The 23,121-nt window shown below is 39.9% G+C and overlaps 1 long non-coding RNA gene across 1 annotated transcript; it reads left to right on the top strand.

The window, feature by feature from the left end:
• The first annotated feature begins 6,515 nt into the window (after window positions 1-6,515).
• On the top strand, window positions 6,516-7,201 carry LOC108955372. The gene is made up of 2 exons (XR_005546407.1): window positions 6,516-6,617; window positions 6,800-7,201. It is a non-coding gene; the product is annotated as an uncharacterized LOC108955372 (long non-coding RNA).
• The last annotated feature ends 15,920 nt before the right edge of the window (window positions 7,202-23,121 follow it).

Genomic DNA, 23,121 nt, shown 5'->3' with positions numbered 1-23,121 from the left:
TCTCTAGGTATTGGCTTTGTCATAGGATCTGCTACCATTCTATGCGTAGATATGTACTATAAGTTCACATCCTTTCGTGCAACCACATCCTTGACAAAGTTATACTTGGTATCTATATGTTTGGTCTTGCCATGATATTTTGGATCTTTGGTGTATGCTATAGCTGCTTGGCTATCACAATTAACCAATAATTGATTTGCAGCTTTCTTAATAACACCTAAATCATCCAAGAATCTCTTAAGCCAAACTCCTTCTTGTACTGCTGCCGATAATGCCACGAACTCAGCTTCTATCGTGGATAAGGCTATGCATGTTTGCTTCTTACTACTCCATGATATGGCGCCATTGCTCAATAAGAAAGCAAATCCTGAGGTAGATTTCCTTTCATCTAAATCTCCTCCCCAATCAGCATCTAAATAGCCTTCAAGTCGTAGATCCTTTCCTTGGTAATTCAACTTGTAATCAGCAGTTCCCTTCAGATACCTCATTATTCTCTTAACGGCCTTCCAATGTGCTGGACCTGGATTGGATTGGTATCTACTCACCATTCCAACTGCAAAACATATGCCGGGTCTTGTACATATCATATCGTACATCAAGCTCCCAACAACACTAGCATAAAGAACATGTTTCATTTGTTCCTTCTCTTGTGGAGTCCTTGGACACAGTCTATGGCTCAATCCTTCACCTTTTGCAATAGGAGTGTCTATGGGTTTACAATCTTGCATACGAAATCGTTCAAGAACCTTATTTATATATGTTTCTTGCGAAATAGACAACGATCTCTTCGAACGATCTCTTGAAATCTTAACTCCAAGAATGTATGCAGCCTCACCCATGTCCTTCATCTCAAAGTTGGAAGACAACCAACTCTTGACAGTATGAACAAACTCCATATTGCTTCCGGCAATTAGTATATCATCAACATATAATGATATGATCACAAATTGATCCTTGGATCTTTTGATATATACACAATGATCCTCATCAATCATCGTAAAATCATATGCCATTATGGCATTATGAAAACGTATATACCATTGTCTTGATGACTGCTTAAGACCATATATCGACCTCAAAAGATGACATACTTTTTCTTCTTGGCCTTTCACTATGAAACCAGCAGGTTGTTCCATATATATTTATTCTTCTAATTCTCCATTGAGGAAAGCAGTCTTTACATCCATTTGATGTAACTCAAGATCCAGACTAGCCACTATTGCCAGAATAATGTGAATCGAGGTAAATCTCACTACAGGAGAAAACATATCTTCATAATCAATTCTTTCCTGTTGATTATACCCCTTCGCCACAAGGCAAGCCTTATGCCTTTCAATCGAACCATCAGCCTTTCGCTTTATTTTGAGAACCCACTTGTTCCCAATAGCTCTGCGTCCTTTTGGAAGATCAACCAGTTCCCAGACTTGGTTTGATTTCATTGACTCCATTTCCTCTTCCATTGCATTAATACATTTTTCCTTACTAGGGCAATTCAGAGCCTCATTAATATTTCTTGGCTCATCCGCATCTTGTGGAGCAACCATAAAAGTTTCCCCTTCAATGTCAAAACGTCGACGGGGAATACTTTGGCGACTTGTTCGCCGTATGGGGGAGATTGTACACTTTGCACATCATTCCCTATCATGCTTCCACTTGGATTAGGTAATGATGATGTCGTCTCATCATGTGGTTGCAATTGAGAATGAGTTGAATTCAATTCATCACTTCTCATATTACTCCCACTTGGACGAACTCCACTAACATCATTATCCTGATCCAAGGTCTCAAATAGGGAACAATCTTCCCCTATTTCGCCCTTCTTAGGAAATTCATCCTCTAAGAATGTGACATCTCGTGATTCAAACTCAGTTATACTCCCACTTTCCTGCTCACCTATGAACACATATCCTTTCGAGTGTTCAGAGTATCTTATGAAAATACTCTTCTTTCCTCTGGGACTCAATTTCCCAAACTTGTGAGAGAACTCATGTGTATAGGCAGCACAACCTCATGGCTTAAGAAAACTTAAGTCCAATTTTCTATCTGTCCATAACTCATATGGAGTGGAAGTAACTGATTTGGAAGGCACTCGGTTAAGTATATAGGCAGCAGTTAACAACGCATCACTCCAAAAGGTAATAGGTAAGTTAGCATACGCCATCATGGATCTAACCATTTCTAGTAGGGTTCTGTTTATTCTCTCCGCAACACCATTTTGTTGAGGAGTATATGGAATAGACAACTGTCTTTCTATTCATTTTTCATCACATAATTTTCTGAACTCATCAGATAAATATTCTCGACTTCGATCGGATCTCAATGCTTTTATTTTCTTGTCTAATTGATTCTCTACCAGGTTCATAAACCTTTTGAAACAACTTGTTGTTTCAGATTTATGAGAAATCAAATAGACATATCCGAATCGAGTATAATCATCAATAAATGTGATGAAATAAACAGTCCCATGTCTTCCCCTCACATTCATTGGACCACAGACATCAGAATGGATTAAATGCAGAGGAAATTCTGCTCTTTTACCTTTCCCAAATGGTTTCCTTGTTGTTTTCCCTTCTAGGCAATGCTTACATATAGGCAAATCGACTTTTTCAATGTTGCCCAACAAGCCCTCTTTGGCTAGTCTATTCATACGCTGTTGGCCAATGTGATCAAGTCTAGCATGCCACACATTCACATCATTATCATATGTATTAGGAGACGTGAGAAGGGAATAACAAACATTTGCATTAACATAATCAATATCTAATACAATGAAATCATCCAGAAAATAACCACAACCATAGTAATTTGTATCCAAAAACAAATTCACACCTCTACTATAGAAGTTCATATTAAAACCTAATTTAACTAACACTAATACAGATACTAAATTCCGACAAATCTCCGGAGCATACAACACATCATGTAGGAACAAAGTGCGTCCACCACGCATATTCAGTTGGCATGTGCCAATTCCTTTCACTTCAGCTATGGAGTTGTTTCCCACATAGATCCACTTAGTTCCAGTTGGTACTCGTCGGAATTCCACGAAGGATCCTCTATTCTTCGCTACATAGTCCGTCGCTCCTGAATCTACAGTCCACAAAGGATTAGATTCAGTTAAGAACACAAAACTCGACACAAAAGTAAAGTTCTGAAAAGTACAAAGGGTGCATACCTTCTTTGGCTCACGACAGTCACGAGCATAGTGACCCTTCTTGTCACAGTTGTAGCATTTCACCCTTGCAAGCTTCTTCATGCGAGGACGCTTTCCTCTTTCATGTTGGTTAAACTTGGGTTTCTTCCTTGAAGGACCTTCTTCCTTGCCTTTCCCTTTATCAAACCAGTTAGGGCGCTTGTGCTTGGAGCTCGAAGCTCCATTTGAGCTAGAACTAGCATGATAGAGTTCTGCATCCGCTTAGCCGCCAAGAGGCGGTCCTCTTCCAGCTCAAGATGGCGCATTGCATCCTCAAAAGATTTGATATTTTCATTATGGGTTAGGTGCACCTTCATATGCTCCCAACTCTGAGGTAAGGAACGAATCACTGCTTGCATCTGCTGCTCGGCTGTGAGGATATGACCAGCATCTTTCAGCTCATTTATCATGTTTGACATCTTTCTAAGATGTTGCTTCATGGTCTGACCATGAGGCTTCTTATAGGAGTCAAACCTAATAGTGAGCTGTCTCAATCTGGTCACCGAAGTATGACCAAATCTAGCTGCCAATGCCTCCCACATTTCCTTGGCATTGTCAAAACGCCTAAACTCTCGCATGATGTCATTTTCCATGTTGCTCAACAACGTGATGCGAGCAAGAGAGTTCTTTCGTTTCCATGCAGCAAAAGCTTCCTTATCTCTTTTGTGCCGTGCAGTATTTCCTTCTTCAAGTTCTACCATGGTCAGGTTAAGAGCCTCAAGTGCCTCTTGCTCTTCCAGCACATATTGGATTTTCATATGCCATATCTCATAGTTGTCACCATTGAGCTTTTCACCTTTGTTCAGCTCGGCAACTATGCTATTTGTATTGAAGCCATTGATCTCGAACACATCGACATATATGCACAAATTATTAATGCCCAACATTTATGCATCCCTATTTACATAGACCCATCATATTAATGAATAATTTCAAGTAAGGCTTCAGAATCAAAATGTCACTATGTTTCCAATCATTCTCCATAATCCTAACTTAAAACTATCATTAATATAATTGTCTTATGCAAAATAAATTCTATGAAGTTACAAAAAATTCTATAACTACCCATAGCAACCAGCAATAACAGAAAGCAACAGATAATTGACTTCCAATAAAACAATAATGCTTTCAACTAATACAATAAAGATATTGGTTGCTACATCAACAAAAAATTAGGTAGTAAACATTACATAATTATGTCCACAAAGCACACTTAACATAAATCAGCCAATACAACTAACACAGAGTCAGCACACGAATTGGGAATGATCATTTTTTGTTCAATTTCTTGATCTTTTCCCTTGTAACAATGCAGTAATATTCATTTACAAAATCCATCACAATTTTCTTATATGAAGCAACTCCATTGACATCCCATATGCGATTCAACACATCTTGCCATTCAGGTGGAAGAGTGTTTATAAAAAATCGCACCATCTCTGACTGTGGAATAGGACGATCATTCCATATGACCTGTTGAATCTTCCCATTGACCTCAAGGACATGATCAATTAAGTCTCCACTCTCCCATCGATGATCGATCGGCTCACTATCAACTTAGCATGCCTATCATTTTGTTCATCGGTAATTGCGCGAATAGGTGTGCGCAACCTCAGGGGAGGCATTGTTCGTGCAACAAATGTAGAACTGTTCCTGCAACAAATGCAGAACAAATAAGGGATCACAAATAATCCACATAGACTTAATTGAAAAAGAAACACATTCTTTTCCTCTTTTTTTTTTGGGTCAACGGTCAACGGTCAGGTCGTCGGTCGTCGGACCGGTCGGGCCGGTTCGGGCGAACCGACGGCACGTGCCGCGCGCGTGCCGGGCATCCGCGGTTCGGGTCGGGTCGGGTCGCCGGTCGGTGACCGCCGGGCCAACCATCGTCGTGCTGACGTCATCGATGACGTCACCCTAGCGGTTACTGACCGTTGAGTGATGTCAGCACGCGTCGGTCTGCCGACCAGCGCGTGCCGGTTCGCCGCCGGCGTCGCGCACGTGCCGGTTCACCGCGCCCACGCGCGCGCCCACGCAGCGGCTTCGGCCGCGCGTGTGGGCGTGTGCGGCATCTCCGGCGGCGTTCGACATATCGCCGGACTCGTCTCGACGACCCCTTTCCCCCTTATGCCATCAGAATTTGATTTTGACTTACGAAAACTCGGAAAAATGGGCGAACAACGCTCGGGTGTCGGGATTTCTCGCCCCGATCCGTACGGCCGAATTACTTTCGTGAAAAATCAATAAAAAAAAAATCAAACAGGTGGGGAAAACGTGAACTAGGGCTCTGATACCATTATTGGGAATAACAGATCCCCGAAAAGCGGATTCGACACTAAATCAAACCCCTAAATCAATGCGGAAGACGAGTCCGGGAAAACAACACGTATCACCAATCTTAAAGTACACCACGGATTCGAGCGTACCTTTTAAGCCACAGATTAAACACCGACGCCGATAGAGGAAGAGAAACTTGGTCCTGTTCGATCCGGTGAAGGAAATTTGCCTTTGTGCTTCACTGTTTTCCTTTTGAGAGAGAAAAGCGAGAGAGAGAGAGAGAGCGTGAGAAGAAAAAGACGTACGTTTGCTTTCTGTTTTCTTCAACCGGTACGTTCTCTCTCTCTCTCCTCCTTTTATATGTCCCTCCATCCATGGGCCGTATTCCCGTGGGCCGGGCTTTTTGGGCCCAACTTGGGCGGACGGGCCTTAAGCCCATCACTAATAAAACCATCATGTTGAAACAGAGGGAAGCTTGTCACGTGGGGGAAGTACTTGAATTGAGAAGGAGTTGGCTTTGTGAAAGTGATAGCCGCACGCTTGTCGAATCCGTTCTGGGCCGGGAAGTAGCGCCATGGGCTGTGCAGGACCAAGTACAGGAATGCAAAGAACTTTTGGCGCAACTAACCAACGCAAGAGTCACCTTTTGCCCGAGAGAAGCCAATCATGCTGTAGATTGGGTTGCAAAGGCACAACACCTTAAACTTCTTCCTTCAAATTGGCAGCGAGAACCACCCACTCCCCTTTGGACTATCTTGTGTTATGATTCCAACTTATCCCTTCCATGTAAAGCTCGTCGTTTTTAAGGAATGAATGAAACACTATTATTGACCCCCAAAAAAAAAAAAAGTGCGGACAACATGGGAAGCATCCTTTGGATTTTCAGAGATGCCTGTTTCCGATATGCAAGAGCTACTGGGTTATCCCCTCTTGGGCTTTCAGGGACAACAATGATACAAAAATATCTTCACCGTTCTATATGCAAAGCGACAAGGGGTATATATTTGAGAATTTTATTTATGCCTTCCCCTAACTAGTTTCGTCTAGTTAATTTCTTTACTTCATGTACCTTATGCTTCTACTTACTAATCTTGTTTTGGCTTCTGTAGCATCCCATGACACTGGGAGTACGGCCCTTTTATCTCTGGTATGTTTTTGCATTCATCATCTTTGACTGAACTGTTCAAGTTTTGACTATGTTCTATGGTGTGAAATGCATGTTGGTCCTGATTGCTCCTTGATGCTGGCTTATGTATCTCCTTTAACCTGATTAAAGCTTCATGGCTAGTCATCAAGTTAAACTTTTGGTCGTCGTGCTACGTGTTGCAGGTAGCTGGATCCGTGGACCAGAGCAGATTTTACGGATTAAGTTACAAGCGCAAGCTTAGAGACGGGTTTCGGAAGAGAAAACAGAATGGGATCTTGCAAAGGAGTGTTGCATCGGTACCAATTAGTCTATAAGCGGAGACGAATCTTAGCTGGCAGAGATTGAAGCATCGAAGATAGTTTCTTCTCTTGAACGGGGACATCCACACATTTCCTTTAGTTTCGTTTATAGAGTGTACAGATTCTTTTAATTCCTTCCGCAGCTTTTTGCTGCGAGTGCCAAAGTAGAATTGGGCAAAAGCTGAGTTTTTAGGTTTTTGTTCCGGTTGATCTATGTGCTAACCCATGCTCACTGAACATGTAAATTGGACTGAGAAAGTTAAATGCAAATCAAGTTTTGAATTCCCTTCCTGTTCGCTCTTCGAGAAACTTGTGCAGAACTTTGAGCAGCTCAATGCCTTTATAGTGTCTCGGCTCGGGAGAAGCCACGGATATTTAAGACGAGTCGATGAATGCGTCGTACATGTATGCGGTGGAAGAATGGCACCAGTAATTTATGCATTGCCAATTCAAGATTGCCGACCTTCCTCGCTTCTTACTGTTGGGATTGTGTGCAAATCTATGTTGATGAAATTTGCCCTATCTACTTGGGCCTAAGGATCAATGATCGGTTGATATTGCAGAACTTGTTCGCTAGAGCCTCACTATACCCAAATACTGTAGAAATTTCTATCCTTCTACGATCTTAAGGACTCACTTCACCTACCAAATCACCAAATCTAACAACTTCAACTAAACAGCTGAGGAGCTCGAAAAAGAAAACCATTTACTCATTTGACGAGAAAATCATGTACGACATAGCAACATTAAAGCTCTCCATTCCACTCAATAATTACCAATGATTTTATGGGTTTACTAAAATGGCCTCCTTTTAAGAAAACAGCACATTGGTTTGCCTATTTATATAGATTAACTAATCTTAGATGAAATGTGATGCTATCCCAGCGTGCAAAGAAACAGTAGCATGTGGGACAACATCGTACCATGTGACTCGCCTTGTTCACTTTGTCTTCTTCTCTTTCTTGTTAATTCCATTTTTTTTTTTTTGAGTACTCTGGCGAAAAATTCAATTTTCTTTAGTGCACTTTTCTCACTTGTCATCACCATTTCTTCTACGTTCGACTATCTATGGGATGAATTAGTTATTGTAACTCTCTTTCTCCCTCTGGGACCACTTTCGGTTGAGTTTGCATAGACATTATTTTGAAAGCGACATACTAAATAAGATAAAATTGAAAAATACATCTCTAGGAATAGATTGGTGGTTGGACTTTTCAAATCCAAACGTTTTGAGGAGGGAATGCGGTATCATCTCCAGAAAAGCACATGAAAAAATAGGTCAATTGGAACCACTTGGTTAAGCTTAGATAAGGACAATGGCATGTTGGTTATCGCTTCTTGGTTAGAGGAAGGACGATTTAACCATACAAAAAAAAAAAAAAATCTTTTTAATTTCTAAATTGAGCCAGCAAATTCGACACGTTTCATTTTTAAAATGACAAATGAAGATGTACTTAAAAAATTAATTTCTCAAAAAAATGTGATAAAAAAGAATTTTATTGGGCACCTGCGTCCGACCCACGTCTTCAATTATTTCATCAATTACAACTTGCCACTTTTCTCAAACTTCTAGAATTAAGAATTAATCTGGGTTCACATGGAAGTCCTCCCAATTATTAACTAAATAAGAAAAAGAGGGATCAAACCCTTTGGTTAATCTCCTCGTGTGTTTCCACATTTTTCTTTTGTCAACCGCCGCAAATGGAGACGCAAATTTTGCATTTCTTTTGGGGAAAGGTGGGCTATCCACAGAAGTTAAGATAAGCACGTGGGTGTGGAATAGTGGTGCTAATGACATTTTTCACACTCAAGAATCAATATGGATATGATTTAAGGTTGATTCGTAAGGCAGGGAGTCTCAATTTGAGTGGCGATGAATAAAGATGATGTTATCTCATTAGTCTCTCTCTCTCTCTCTCTCTCACACACACACACACACACACACATATATATTGTATTGTATTACGATTGTAGATTCAATTTTAAATTTTTAAATTTTGTTAATTATTGTTCTAAGTCTTTGAGTGAAGATCCAATATAGTCCTTTCAATAATTTTTTAAAATTTTTAATATAATGATGTGTCACGTTGAGACGTCAAGTGATGACTAGTAAGCCATGTTAGCAATTTTGACGAATATTAACTGAAATGGTTATATTAAAATTTCACATAAAAGTTCAAGACTTATTAAAAAATGACTAAATTTGCATCCTCATTATAGGTTTAAAGACTTATTTTGCAATTTTCTTAGTAAAGAAATATTTATCACAATTAATTATTTAAATTTTTCATTAGATTTTTAATTGAAACTTGAATAACAGCTGGTGGCATTAAGGTTGTTGCATCTGAGGCAAATGAACGTCCTTATCCAGTTTCTTACAAAAAAAAAAAAAAAAAACATCCTTATCCAGTCCTCTGTTTTTATTTATTTTAAACTTAGAAGAACCCTAATGATCCATTTGTCCTAGTATGCGGAGACCAAATCTCTTTGTCTAAGTGAATTGCGCGGTGGATGGGGTATCACTTTTTTAATTAGTGTAAAATATGTGGACATGGATGAGGATTTTTATCTCTTTCTTAGGAATAAAATCTGCTTTTTTCTAAGTAAAATGGATTTAAAAGATGTAGAATAATTGGAAAAAAAAAATCCAAATTACCTTTGTTGATGGCATTTACAAGTCATATGACGTCAGAAAGCAACATATTCAATTTTGTGAATTATTTATGTATACTTTGGGGGAAAACTTGGGTGCTTTCTGAATAGCGAGTGTCCCAGATGCGACTGACCCATTTTTTGTAGCTACCCTAGGCTACACATTTTGTCGATTGATTTGATTCTATCAAATCATACCAGCCTGAAAAATCCAAGTTGAAAAGGACCCAACATGAATATAAAAAATATTTGGTTCTACAGTATGAAGATTCCTTTGTGGATGACTACAAAAATTTAACCAGAGCTTTGCCCTAAAATTACACTTGTGATCTCCTAATTTTTGAAGTCCTTCATTTTCTACCCTTTGAGCTTTCAAACCCTTCAATTTGCACCAAAACAATATATTCTTTACATGTTCATCCTCCGTAAAAATGATTTTATAAATATAAAATTATGCATATCACAATAAGATTTACTCGAATCTAAGTAAATTATTCGTATCAAAAGGTATAAATGCCCTTATTTTGTTATATAAAAAGGATCCATATCAGTCCAACTCCACTTAGGATGGTAGGTCTTTGGGGCCACAATCACATTGGATGAGTACTTCTTTTGAAGTAACACTAGCATACAAATAGAATCAAACATGAAATTCAATTACCATGTCTTTGTGTTCTTTTTAGGGGTTTTGCACAACCAAACATGCGCGGAACTATATATATTTGTGATGACACGTGATAATTGAATCCTAGAAATCAATGTTATTGATTAAGTCAATTCATCGACATGTTGGTTGACTTTTTCAAATTATTGTCAAAATATTATGTATTTCTGTCGACCTTTATGAAAACATTGTGTCTTCTCCACTTCTATATTTTGTCAATGGGCAGCTAACGATAGGCCTCTACAAGGTCATGTCCTCAGTTTTTTCCAACGTCATTAATTTTTGACGAGTTGGCTATACATAAATCACACCTTACGATCTCAACTAATCTATTCAAATTCATTTCGTGAAAAATAAATGACTAAAAAAATACTTTTCTAAACATGACCATTCACATCATTTACAAAAAAAAAAAAAAAAAAAAAAGAAAAAAGAAATAGTCATTTTAAATCACAATCTATGGCTAATACTTTTTGTCATAGTGAAAAGTTTTTTTGTCTGTTCATTTTTTTGAACCTTAAAAACAACTATTTAGGAAAACTTTCTCAAAATAATCGATTTTCCACCAAACAAATGGTATCGAGCGAGTTCATTTTTACTCTATATTTTCATTTTCCGGTTGGGGAGCTTATATTATTTTCACTAGAGGTACGAACATTATACAATAGAACTATTTATTTTCCTCTAAATTAGGGCTAGTGACAATCACGATCCATCTTAAAAGTCCATGATGCCATCAAAACAAATCTCGTATCGTCTAAATCTAAATTAACTACTCTCTAATAATGTCTTGGCCGACCTTTGATATACGAAATGTGGTACCTTGTCAAAAAACGTGCCTTTCATGGCGTTTGACTTTGTTGAAGGATGGCTTCCGAAGTTTTCTTCCTCGGAGGGGAAGACAGCACAACTTGCTGGCCAAAAGCCACTCAAAAGAAGCCAATCAGTGTCGTCTCACCTCAAAATTAGTGGTTCAGACATACAAAAATAAAAAAGAAAACAAATAAATAAATAATAAAAAATTGTGGGCTTTGCTTAAAGTCAATGTGATTCCCAAATAGTAATTGGCCAATGTGATTTTGCTGGGATAATGAATTCCTCATCCATCCATAAGACGATACCGCTGAATGGTCCACGGCTCAATAGGTCAAAAGACTTGCTATCACAATAATTGTTCTAGTGTCATCCATTTAGTGCTGTCCTCTATTTCAAATATTTAACATTCTATAAAGCATATGACCCTTCAATTTATTTAGTTTTCATTCAGCACGAATGTCTAAAACCTGTCCAAATCTGCAAACGTATAATCATATTTTTCAACACCTTCTGAAAATTATGTAACACGCAAATATCTTATCGTGTAGAGTTCATATTACACAAGTCTTGTTATGTGTACGTGATGTGTCCTTTTGCTTAATTTTAGATTAGCTATACAATGGCAAAGCTGATAATCTATACGTGGCCCCTTGAGTGAAAGAAAAATACGTATAAAGTAATTTGATATCTTGTATATGTATTATATATTCCTCCAATCTATTATTGCATGGAAACCCTAGATAAAGGATGGGATGAAAATGAAGTATATAACTGTTAGCACCTAATTATGAAAAGTGTATTTTTATATCAACACTCGATCCGAGATATGGAACTTGTCAAATGACAATTAAGCAGACAGGAGGACAAAAACACAGGCACTAATCTACTAGGCTAAACTACTCCCATGCCAAGATTCAATGAAACCGAACCCTAAAATGTGAACAGTGGGCAGCGATCCATCACATCTCAAAGAAATCTACACAAAACCCTAAAAAACAGATGAGATCCTATGGAATTCGGATGCTGTAATTGATTATATTCTTGATTTATTGATTTGATAAATGTTGTTTTCTCACTTATAGATGGACCCTCATGCTTGTCTAAATCAATTCGAATCCCAATAGATTCCAACAATCCCAAGGCGATCAATCACGCTTGGTGAATTTAAAGAGCTGTCGGTGGGAAAAGTACATCTGGTGCATGTGATTCAAATTTGTTTGGTGGTTGTTTCCCCTGTCCTCTTTCTACTTGGCTAGGCACGTGGAGTTGGTCGATGAACTGCCATTTCATTATCGTCCAACATATCTGGAATTCTTCGACTCCGGAGGCTCACGCGGTAATTATGCTAAGTTCTATGGAAAAGGCAGGCGTGACCGTCCCGATGTTTGTCTAGCGACGGCGGTCGTTTAATGTATAAATTGGTCGGCTTATGACATCCGTCAATATCCCCCATCGCATTGCTTTTTGTCTCGCCTGTTAACCGACGGACGCTCCGTCATACGCAGTTTCTTTGCTTTAAAACGCACGGTGACAAAGACACCGTGGCAATCGAGTGGATTTCGCTTGTCGTCTAAAAAAATTATCCGAATATCGTTTCTAATAATTATGTATTCAGGATTATTAGAAGTGACAAATGATGATGCTGCATCGGCTTTTATGATCCGGAACACAGCTCTTGAAAGAACACTGCACTAACCACATAATCCATCGAATCTAAGAAAAAGACTAGTTGGTTTCACACTCCTTTGACATAGACTGATAACTTTTTTTTATTTAAGCAGTAATTTCCAACTGGCGACAGTCAATATCTGCCAAAAACTATCATCTCAATCTTCATCTCATTCTTCATCTCTCTCTGATAAAAAAAATAAAAAAATAAATCTTCATCGCTCATGTCATGGTGGGTCATGCATGATCTGGTGCATTGAATAATGCTCAAATCTTCATCTCCTTTTTCAGAGCTAAGTCAGATTTTCTTTCCATAACAATTCTCAAAAAAGAAAAAAAAAAAGAATAATCAATACTGACAATAATATAGAAAAATTATGCAGAAAAGGAGTTGCTTATCCGGAGTCCCTTATTGGCATTAGCCTCCGGCGATGTTAGATGCGTTGATAGAGACATTCGAGCTGATATTTGTCGTTCACTTATGCAAGGTTTCTGGTTAAAAATCCTGAATAATCAACAGTAACAGAGATGAGTTATGCAAGCAAAGAGTTGCTTATTCAGGATCCTTTTCGGCATTAGCCTCCGACGAGGTTTGACGTGTCAGTATACACATTCAAGCTGATACTCATAGTCCGCTGATACGAGGTTTCTGGTTAGAAGTCCTGCTTCGAAATTCAACCCGATTATTCTACCCGTTCAGCACGCTTGCCTGCCCGAGTTCGAGCGCCGGATCTGGCAAGCAAATATCTGGCGAGGCTCGAGCCTCGCCATACGAACATGCGTGCTGCCACATGCACGAGGCTCGCCATAAACGGTCGCCCGACGCCGGCGAAAGCACAAGAGGAACCTTTATAAGATAAAGCTTGAGATCTAAATTTGCACAACCCATTTAACACCTCTACTATTTGCTAGCGCAAGCGGGTATGAGAATTACCTGGAAATATGCCTACCCTGTAAAAACATCACAAGCTTAATTTGGGGGAGGATCTTGATTACATTTGACATCAGGGAAACACCATGTATGTACAAGATCTCAGATCTAGGCCATTCCAGCATTCCCTTTATAATATGTACAGCAACCTCATTATACTAACTACACATTCCTGACAAGACAGGATAGAAGTCGTGTATTTCACATGATCGAAAACCACCTCCCCCAAGGATAAAGAAGCTTAAAGATCATAGCAGTTTCATTTCTGGCCGGAGATGATTTTCTTGATGACGCTGCCTCTTGGAGGTGGTTGGTTGCCGAAGGATGGGGCTGGATGGGGCCTCACAGGCTGCTGCGGCGGTGGCGGTTGAGCATCCATCTTCTACCTCCCCTTCTTCCTCCTCTTGCTACTTGAGTAGCGTTGGGTGAGTGAGTTTTTGCGTGCGCTGCTGCTGAAGAGAGCTCATGGAGGCTTAGCAGCCACTCGTTGAAATTTATACACGCGCTGCCTCAAGTTGGAGTTTTTATACAATCTTCTTTCTTGTTTTCCCTGGACCCACGTGGTTTAAAATCTCTCACTTGTTTCCAAAGCTCTAATCACCAAATGCTAAAATGAGGAAAGTGGGCATGTGAAGTGGGTCAGTCATTGATTATGGAGCCCGGAGGAAATTGTAGAAGGCCTAATCGTATTGGATTTGCGACGAATCCGAACGGGTTACTCAAGTGATAATTGTGATCATCTTCTTGCTTAATGAGCGGGTATGAAACGGTGCACCCCCGTCTTCCTTTCAAGGTTAACCTAAGGAGAAGCATGCTTTGGTGATAGATGTCGGTGTAAGGGTTTTTCTGATATAGATTATATTATTTAAGATTGTAATTTACCTATTTAGGAGATCGATCTAATAAAGTGAGATATAAAGATTCTTAATTAGTTCAATATTGGACTATTTGTGCGGGCCGTGTAAAGCTCATTCTTTGATGAGAGGGTTTGTGGCTTAAAATTTTATAAATAATATTTAAGTCTCTCATTCAACCAAATGCACAAATAACATTGCATAAGAAGCATTTATTGAATATTGAGGGTTATCTAGTCGTATAGAGGCCAATAAATGAGAAGAACTTAACTTTTGGATCATCACTGTTTTGTAGCAAGAACAATTGATTCTAAATTAGGTGAGCAAGACTCTTTTTCTCCATTAATGTATTCTAGATTTTAGTTATAAAGGTTTTGGGATGCCATTTTTGCAGCTTACAGTCGGAACTTGCGTGTTCAGAGGGAGACTATTTTGTCTAGTGAAAGATAGATAAGGGAAGAGCTCTCAAAACATCCCATACATGAATCTTGTCGTTTTTTGTTACTTATTGAAACTTGAATAATCACGCAGCACCGTGTCATGGGAAATTCAATGTATCTAATTCAACATGTGACATATATAATGATCATTTTGTTTGTTTTTGAATGTGGGTTACTATTGAATAAAAAAAGTTCTATTCAAAATTCTTTGCGTTGCAATGTTGACTCTTTCAATACAAGAGGAATTTTAATTAGGGTTAGTGGTGCTAAGCTATCATAAATATCTACCCATCATTTTTTCCAACAATGGTGGCTATATATAATATTGATAGATGCATATAGTAAAAAATTTGAGGCACTTGGACGTGCCCATCTCATGATTCATTCTAAAAGTTTCTTTTATCTTAGGTAAAATTTAAATACATTCCATAATCATAGGCTTTTTATCAATCAACCATCATTCAATCAAGCCCTACAACTTTATTTTGATCAGATGAGTCTTCCATATTCTTAAAATGTACAATCGAGTGCTCCGTGTGTTGGTCAATTGTCATTTGTCGGCATCGAAGTAAGCCAATTCGATCGACGACTCAATTCAATGTATTTTAAAAAAGTGAAAAAGCTCAATCGACCAAAAATTTAATATTTTAAAACTCGATCGATCAATTGAGTGCTTCATGCCCAAACGAATAAGATGACGCAAGGGGTGGTACAGAAGGGTGACGCATGCATGGGCGACGTGGCATGGCGCGCTTGGAATCGAATCGCAACTTGCGGGGAAGATATGTAGTACGTGGCTCTTCATCCTCCTTTCGTTTTATTAAATTATCCGTATCCCGCTTTCTTCCCCCACATTTTGAAATTTGAGGAATTTCGTGCATTGAATTCAAGATTCTACTCAGGCGTTCTTTCACCGCGCTGCTCTGTCCTCTCACTAGAAGATGTCAAGAAAGCAATAATTGAGAGGATAATTATCTCGAAAAACCTAATTTTTTTATGCAATAATTAATTTAGTTCTAAAATTTTTAATTTGACAAATTTTATCCTAGACCCTTTTGACAACTTTTCAGCATATTCTGGCCAAAATTAATTGGAAACCATAACGTAGTGGTTCAATTAGTGCTGTGCCACGTAGGCATATCTGGATTTAGGACCTTTAAATTAATCATAGGAGAAACCCATTTTACAGCCCAAGTAATTGGGGGCAATTATCTACAATTGGGAAAATAGGGAAAAAAATGGTAGGGTCTGTGTTTTGGTTTTTTTTTTCCTTTCCTTTTTCAGTTGTGAGATTCGAGTGGATCTCTTTCCCTTAATATAACTCCCTAAAGGATAATTTCGAATTGTAATTACGAGCCTTCAGAAAAAGAAGAGGTCTGAGAGGGCGATTGGCATCAAACCATGGTCAAAACCCTAGCTATTTATTGATCGAGGTCTTTGTCATCATCTTGATTAGTCAAAGTTTCCTTTTTCCAAGTGATGGTGGATGGGATTCCTTGCCTTCCAGAACGTTTGAACTCTATTTTGAACAATCCCAAGATCAAATCTTATCTTTGTTTAGGACATATGGATTTTTTTTTTTTTTTTTGGGTCAAAAGGACATATGGATTAGTTTGGTCCCCCTTTTGAGTTAGTCAAGTTTAACTCCCGCATTATTGCCGTGTGTATTTTTTTTGGTATTGTAAACCTACCGTAAACTTATCATTTAAAAGTTTAAACAAGTAAGGTTTGATATTTTTTTGGATGTTCAAATGTATCCTTGTAGAATCTTTTGATTTGGTATGAATCATCATGACGTGTATGAATGCTTTCTAGCTAGTGGTTTCTTACCTTGGAATGGCTTGTGCGTTTGTTTTTTTTTTTAACTCAAGAACGGTTATGCTTTGGCTTTTTCAACCCAAAAACCCCTTCAAATTTAACGTCCAAATAGAAGATATTCTTTTAAGGGAGAAACCATGAAATTTACATGCGGACCATCATAATAGTTTGAAAAGAATCTTGGGTAAGCAAACTCTAGGAATCTTGTGCTTTATTATGTAACATGTTTTGTGTGAGAGATTTCTTGACTAGTGACATTTTGATATGGTTGTTTTGATAGGCTTATTAATCTCGGATTTTCAAATTGTAAATGGTGCAAAATAATTACAGCCAAAGTCAAGTAATCTATAGTAGGTGCATGATAGTCATGTTAATGCAATGATGTGATTGCTGGTTATAACCGCCCTCCCCCTTCAATTATTGATACTTGTAGTGGGTATGGTAATTCACAACCAAATCAAACTACCCAACTGGCACTGATGAGTTCCCCACGACCGTGAAAGAAGAAAAGAGATGAAGACAAGCTTTACGGATGACCCTTCTAGTACTGAACGATTGCATTTATTTTATCTCATTACATGCCAGGGCAAGCACCCACGTGCAACGCAGAAAAAGAGAAGTAAAGTGAAAGCTTTCTGAGCAAGTTTTGGCGGGTCCACACCGTGCTGAGGTGAGGCATGCTGGCACTGGGAATGGACATCGGATCGGGCTCTTTTGACCATCTCTTCAGGGCAACTTTTTCTTCATACAGCACACGATCCATTACCATTCAGTTTGGAAGTTTGATCATGCTAGGAATGATTCTAGGTTACTTATCTTAATCTTCTTTTCTTCTTTTCTTGGCCGAGAGTGTTTATTTCGAGTTATTCTTTTCATAATTTGAAAGTGTGTTCCTTGGGAATGAGTGCAATTCTTGCTTGAGGGGGGAGTTTATGAAAAAAAAAAAGGTCTTAAATTTTAGTCAATTCAATCTTAATTTTTTTTTTTTTTAATTTGGCCAATTCAAGACTCAATCTTTTGATAATTTACCAATTCTGGATCATTTTATTTGAAAATTGCCGATGTAAAAGGCGGCCTGTGTCACATCGGACAAATAGTGTCGACATAGGCAATTTTGTGTTTTGTTTGTTTTTTTTTTTTGTGAATCATTTTTTTTTATTTTCTTTTTATTTTTGTAATTGGCTCTTGCCTTGGCTGCAAGCAAGGGCGCAAAGGCCCTTGCTAACGGCTGACCTAGCCCATGCCCTCGCCTGTGGCTGGCCTAGCTTTTGCTTGGTGGTTGGTGCACAACGAAAAAAAAAATAAAAAATTAACTCTTTCAGAAAATTGCAAAATGTTGTCTACATTAATATGCCGGTTGTGCCACGTAGTAGGGCAACAAATGTTCGTGTTAGCGATTTTCAACCAAAATTATTTAGGAAGGTTAAATTAACAAACTGTAAAAGATTTAATATTAAATTAATTAAATTGAATATTTAGAACTAAATTTAGATTTGTACAATAAGTTCAAGGCTTTTTTTTTCCATAATTTTCCACTCAAGTGAGAGTCGTATTGTTCCCAAGAAAAGCACTTTCAAAATATGAGAAATTACTCGATATAAATACTCTTTTGGGCAAGAAAAGATAAGATATGTAACCCAGAATCATTCCCAGCAACATCAAATTTCCAAACGAATAGTCAAAAGAGTCGATTTGATATACATATCAGAGAAATATATCTTGTACTCGACCTAGGATATGCAAAATGGAATCTTGTTGAAACTACTTTATTCTTTTGTCATGGGCCTGCCAGTCCTCACGTTGGTATTTAAGTAGCTCTATCTGAAGCCAACGAAAGAGCTAGTTCACCTAACAGTCATTGAGCATAAGATAGGCTAGAATAAAGGCCAGCAGAGTCCCCTATTGTTTGATTGACTATTGACTGGGTCCCGAGTCCCATAGGTCCTCGGTTCGACCTCTCGTAGTGAGGCCCTACTTGCCTAGCGTTCTCCTAACATGGGCGTTTCTCAAGAATAAAATGTCTTCTTTCTTTTGTGTTTTTTTTTTCTGTGAACAAGTGCTCTGGTAAGAGAAAAAAGGGTTTATTTAAAGGCTTGAATTAAAGTAAGAACAAAAACGTCGAGACCGTAGAATACCTATGATCTCCTATTAAAGTGACGTATGAGAGAAAATCCACTGTGCTCCAAATACGATGTTTGCGCCTGACGACGGAGGGAGTCGGACCCATCGCCTTCATCTAATCTATGCACATAAATGAGTCCATCCATCACTACAGGCAATCTCATGGGACCCAGCTGCACAAGCATCCCAGAAATCATAACATTTGGTTGATTTCCCCAAGTTGATGCCCGTGATAGTCAAAATAAGGATCTTTAGTAGGGCCATTGACCGTGTTGAAAGCTCCAGAAGATTTTCGTCACATGAGTAACGTTTAATTTCGAGTCAATTATCGAATTAGGTTTTTCTCTGATGAGAAAGATCCAAGCCACATGATAAAAGTCTTTGAAAACGGATGCCGTTGGGCTCCAACGTTGGTAGCTAAATCCAGTTGCCAGTCAACACGGGAGTTCGTCTGGCCATCAGTGTCTCATGTCCACATCCTGTGCATCTCTTATCTTCTTCTCGCGTTTTGTTCTCAGCACTTTTCTGATGTATTCCGGCAGGGATTGATATTTGATAAGCTCTATAATTTGACTCCCGTGGCTCATGTTTTCTGCCATCGCAGGATTGGAAGAATCGTGCTAAAACCATATTTCTGGTTAGTAGATTGCAAGTTAAGTATTTCGCCACATGCAAATTCAACTTGAATTAAATTTTGGTTTACATATTTGTAAACCTGCCAATCAAGAAAGAAGGAAACGTGCCCCTTTTGCAAGTCTTCTTGGCTAAAAGAGAATCAATCCAAATCGAAAATTTTGTGGAAAACCTAAATTGGTCGGTTTAAGGCTAGGATACTCTCAACCTGATCTCCCTTAAATTAGGCACGACTTCTATCAATCATGTGTTGTTCCCCATATACTACAATCTTCATATAGATATAAAAGAATAAAACAAGAACGAAGTAGTGTAGCCACATATCTTCTAGATTATCAGAAAATAGTGTAAGATTAAACAAGTGTTTTACTTGTGGGAGAGCGTGACTCTTATTTAGGCTCCCCAATAAGAATATAGTTATATAAAGTTTGATTTGGTTTGATAACCCATTTCAATTGTCATTTAATTCCTTTATTATTATTATTATTATTATTTTTGGCTATTGATATAGTAGCAAGCAAGCCTGTTATAGATAGATATCCTATACCCCGCCCAGCATTATACATTATGGAATCTTGCTAAAACTACGTTGTCCTTGTCTCCTAACTCTATCGGTCCTTCTGTTGGCATGTGAGCAGTTCTATCTCAAGCCAACAAATAAGCCAATTCAAGCAATGCGCTCATTCAGTATAAGAGGGTCGCGAAAAAAGGCCTGAATGGCCCCCTATTGTCTGGTCTAATATAGGGCCCCGACTTCCATAGGTCCTTGGTTTGATCTCTGGATCGTGATTTTTGCTTTTAGTAAAGCGGAGTGGGGGCCGTGTTTGCTCGGCGTGCTCCTAACGTCGGGGTTCTTCGAGACTATGACTCGATAAAACCTTTTGCACCAGGTGATGTGCACAACCCAAAGAAACAATTATCGTCCGAGAATTCAACTTTCATGCACGCACAGGCGCAATAGACAGCTCAGGATCGCATGATTCGCATCTCCTCTTCGGTTTGTGCTTTTGTGAACGAGTGCTCTCAAATTGGAAGGAAAAGGCTCCATCGGATGCTAAGTAGAACGAAGATCTCGAGGCCATGAAATACCTATAGTCTCGTATTAAGGTAAACGTAGGAGAGAAAATCGCATGTGATTGGAGCACGATGTTAGGACTTGATGACAGGGGGAATCGGGTCAGTGGCATTCTTCTAATCTACGCCCATACTCAAGTCGATTCGTTCTGGAAACCGACATCAGCCCATCAGATTCGTGTTGGCGAGGCTGCTTTTTACAGCTCTTCGATCTCTTTCGTCCTCCTTCTTGTCTCCTGGTCAAATGGTGGCTGTGGTGTCTGGTGGAACACGAATCTTCGCTAATTATCAGTGTCTAAATCCAGTGGTCAGTCAAAAATTCAAATCCATTTCACTATCGGGTCTCCTGGTGAAATGGTGGCTGTGGTGTCTGGTGGAACACGAATCTTCGCTATTTATCAGTGTCAAAATCCAGTGGTCAGTCAAAAATTCAAACTCATTTTACTATCGGGTATCCACATCCGATGCATTTCTTATCTTCTTACTCGCGTTTAGTCCTCTGTTTTCCTGTAGCGGTGCGACCTACGGACATGGAATGGGATGAGCAGGAGAAAACCGCTCTTCGGTGCTAAGGACGCGGAGGAGATGGAGCGGAAGGGCCAGCGGGAGGCTTATGAGGAGGATGGGGACGTGCACGGTGGGGCGGCTATGGTGCGCCCAACAGCATTGAGCTGTCAAATAATATCTCTAACAATATTCTTTAATATGTGTGATTAAGTATCGTTAGATCAAACCATGTTGCTAGTTATCGATGAACACTCAATTAAAAGTTCCAAAAACAATGAGTAGCTAACCGTTTGCTTCGCCAAGCCAAAGTGGGACAAATAAAAATGAAATTCTAAGGTTGGAGTAAACTTGCAAAATGGAATGCAAATTATGTAAATCACCACTAGCAAACTTAACGACAATTAGATTTTGGTAACGTACGTATTTGTGAAAGCACTAATGAAAAGCCTGGCTATAGGAACTTCTTAGGGTTGAGCCTCAGTTCTAGTTCAACCGGGAATTGGACCGAATTGACCCGTTTAGGGCGATTCTCGGTCCCCGAAATTTGGGACTGGCAGGAACCAATTTGGTTCTCGGTTCTGCTCAAGGAATCGGACTGGCTGCCCTATATTGAATTTAGGGCTTGAACTCTGCCGTGTTTGTCTCTCTCACGTTTTACTCTTCATCTCTTTCAGAAGAGAACATGAAATCTACTCACAATATATCCATCGGACATGAGCACCAAGATACGAGAAGTGAACACAGTCCAATCCTCATGGCCAAACACAAGTACTAAGCAAGCAGTGGTAGTTGGTATGGGTGTCAAATGGGTGGGTTGGGTCGGACTGAAAATGGTTCGACCCATATTGACCCATTTTCATACAATACAATTTTGATGACTCTTACCCAACCTCAACCCAATTCAACCCATAATTGACCTAGCCTATCTTAGTAAAACACATTTTGATGGCCTAAAATTTCATTTTAATTAATTACGTCCAATATGGTTCGAACCCAATCCAACCCATAATTGACCTTTACCCAACCTCAACCCAATTCAACCCATAATTGACCTAGCCTATCTTAGTAAAACACATCCATACTTAACCCTAACTATAAAGTAAACGCCAACTGTTGACGCCTAAAATTTCATTTTAATTAATTAGGTTTTAATTTTTTTTAATTTTTTATTTTATCTTTTTTTCGGATGATAAATAGACAAAGAAAAAAACGGAAAAGAAACGAAAAAAAAGAAGAATCAGAAACAGCCGCCCACCCTCTGGGCCTCCTCGGCCCACTTCCGCCTCAGCCCGGCCCAGCCAAGTCTCCTTCTTCCTCGCGCCTCTGCAGCACGCGCAGGGGGCGCGACGCCGGAGCGGAGGGGAGGAGCAGTGACGACGCACATGGAGCAGCTGGCACTGGACGGCGATGGGACGTGGAGCAGGGGGCAGCTGGCGTCAGATAGGACGTCGGTTCGGCCGGCGAAGGCCGTGGCGATCGACGGTCGAACTCCGTCGACTGGCCACCCCTCGGCCTATAAATAGGCCGTCGATCCCAGCAGCGACGGACACACAGAGATCCCAGAGAGAGAGAGAGAGGCCGGCTGAAGCTCGAGGTCCCCTGAGAGACTTCGGGGAGCTCGAGTGCAGGGTCGGCCGCGGCGTGGTGAGCTCGGAGGGGTCCCCAAGAGACTTCGGGGAGCTCGAAGGGCGAGCCCGAGGGAGAGAGAGGGTAACTCGGCGACGAATCTGGCCAGATCTGACTGTCCAGGATCCACCGTCGCCGTCGTTGTCCGCCGCGGTTGTTGCCATCAGTCTGCCCTTGCCCTTGTTGCCGTCGCTCGACCCCGTCGTTGTCGCCTTCGATCGATCTAGCATCGTCGCCTTTGCCGTGCCACCGCCGAGCAGGGATCGTGCCGTCGCCGTCGCCGTTGCCCTCGCCATTTCCCTCTCCGTAAGTCCAGTCATCGCCGCCGTCGCCACTGTCTTCGCCATTGTCACCGCTGCACCTCTTCGGCGCCCCCAATTCGGAAACCCTAGGGTTCCCGA

Source organism: Eucalyptus grandis, chromosome 9 (assembly GCF_016545825.1).
Source record: "Eucalyptus grandis isolate ANBG69807.140 chromosome 9, ASM1654582v1, whole genome shotgun sequence".
Taxonomy (NCBI): Eukaryota; Viridiplantae; Streptophyta; class Magnoliopsida; order Myrtales; family Myrtaceae; genus Eucalyptus; species Eucalyptus grandis.
This window is presented reverse-complemented; position numbering and strand designations above follow the sequence as displayed.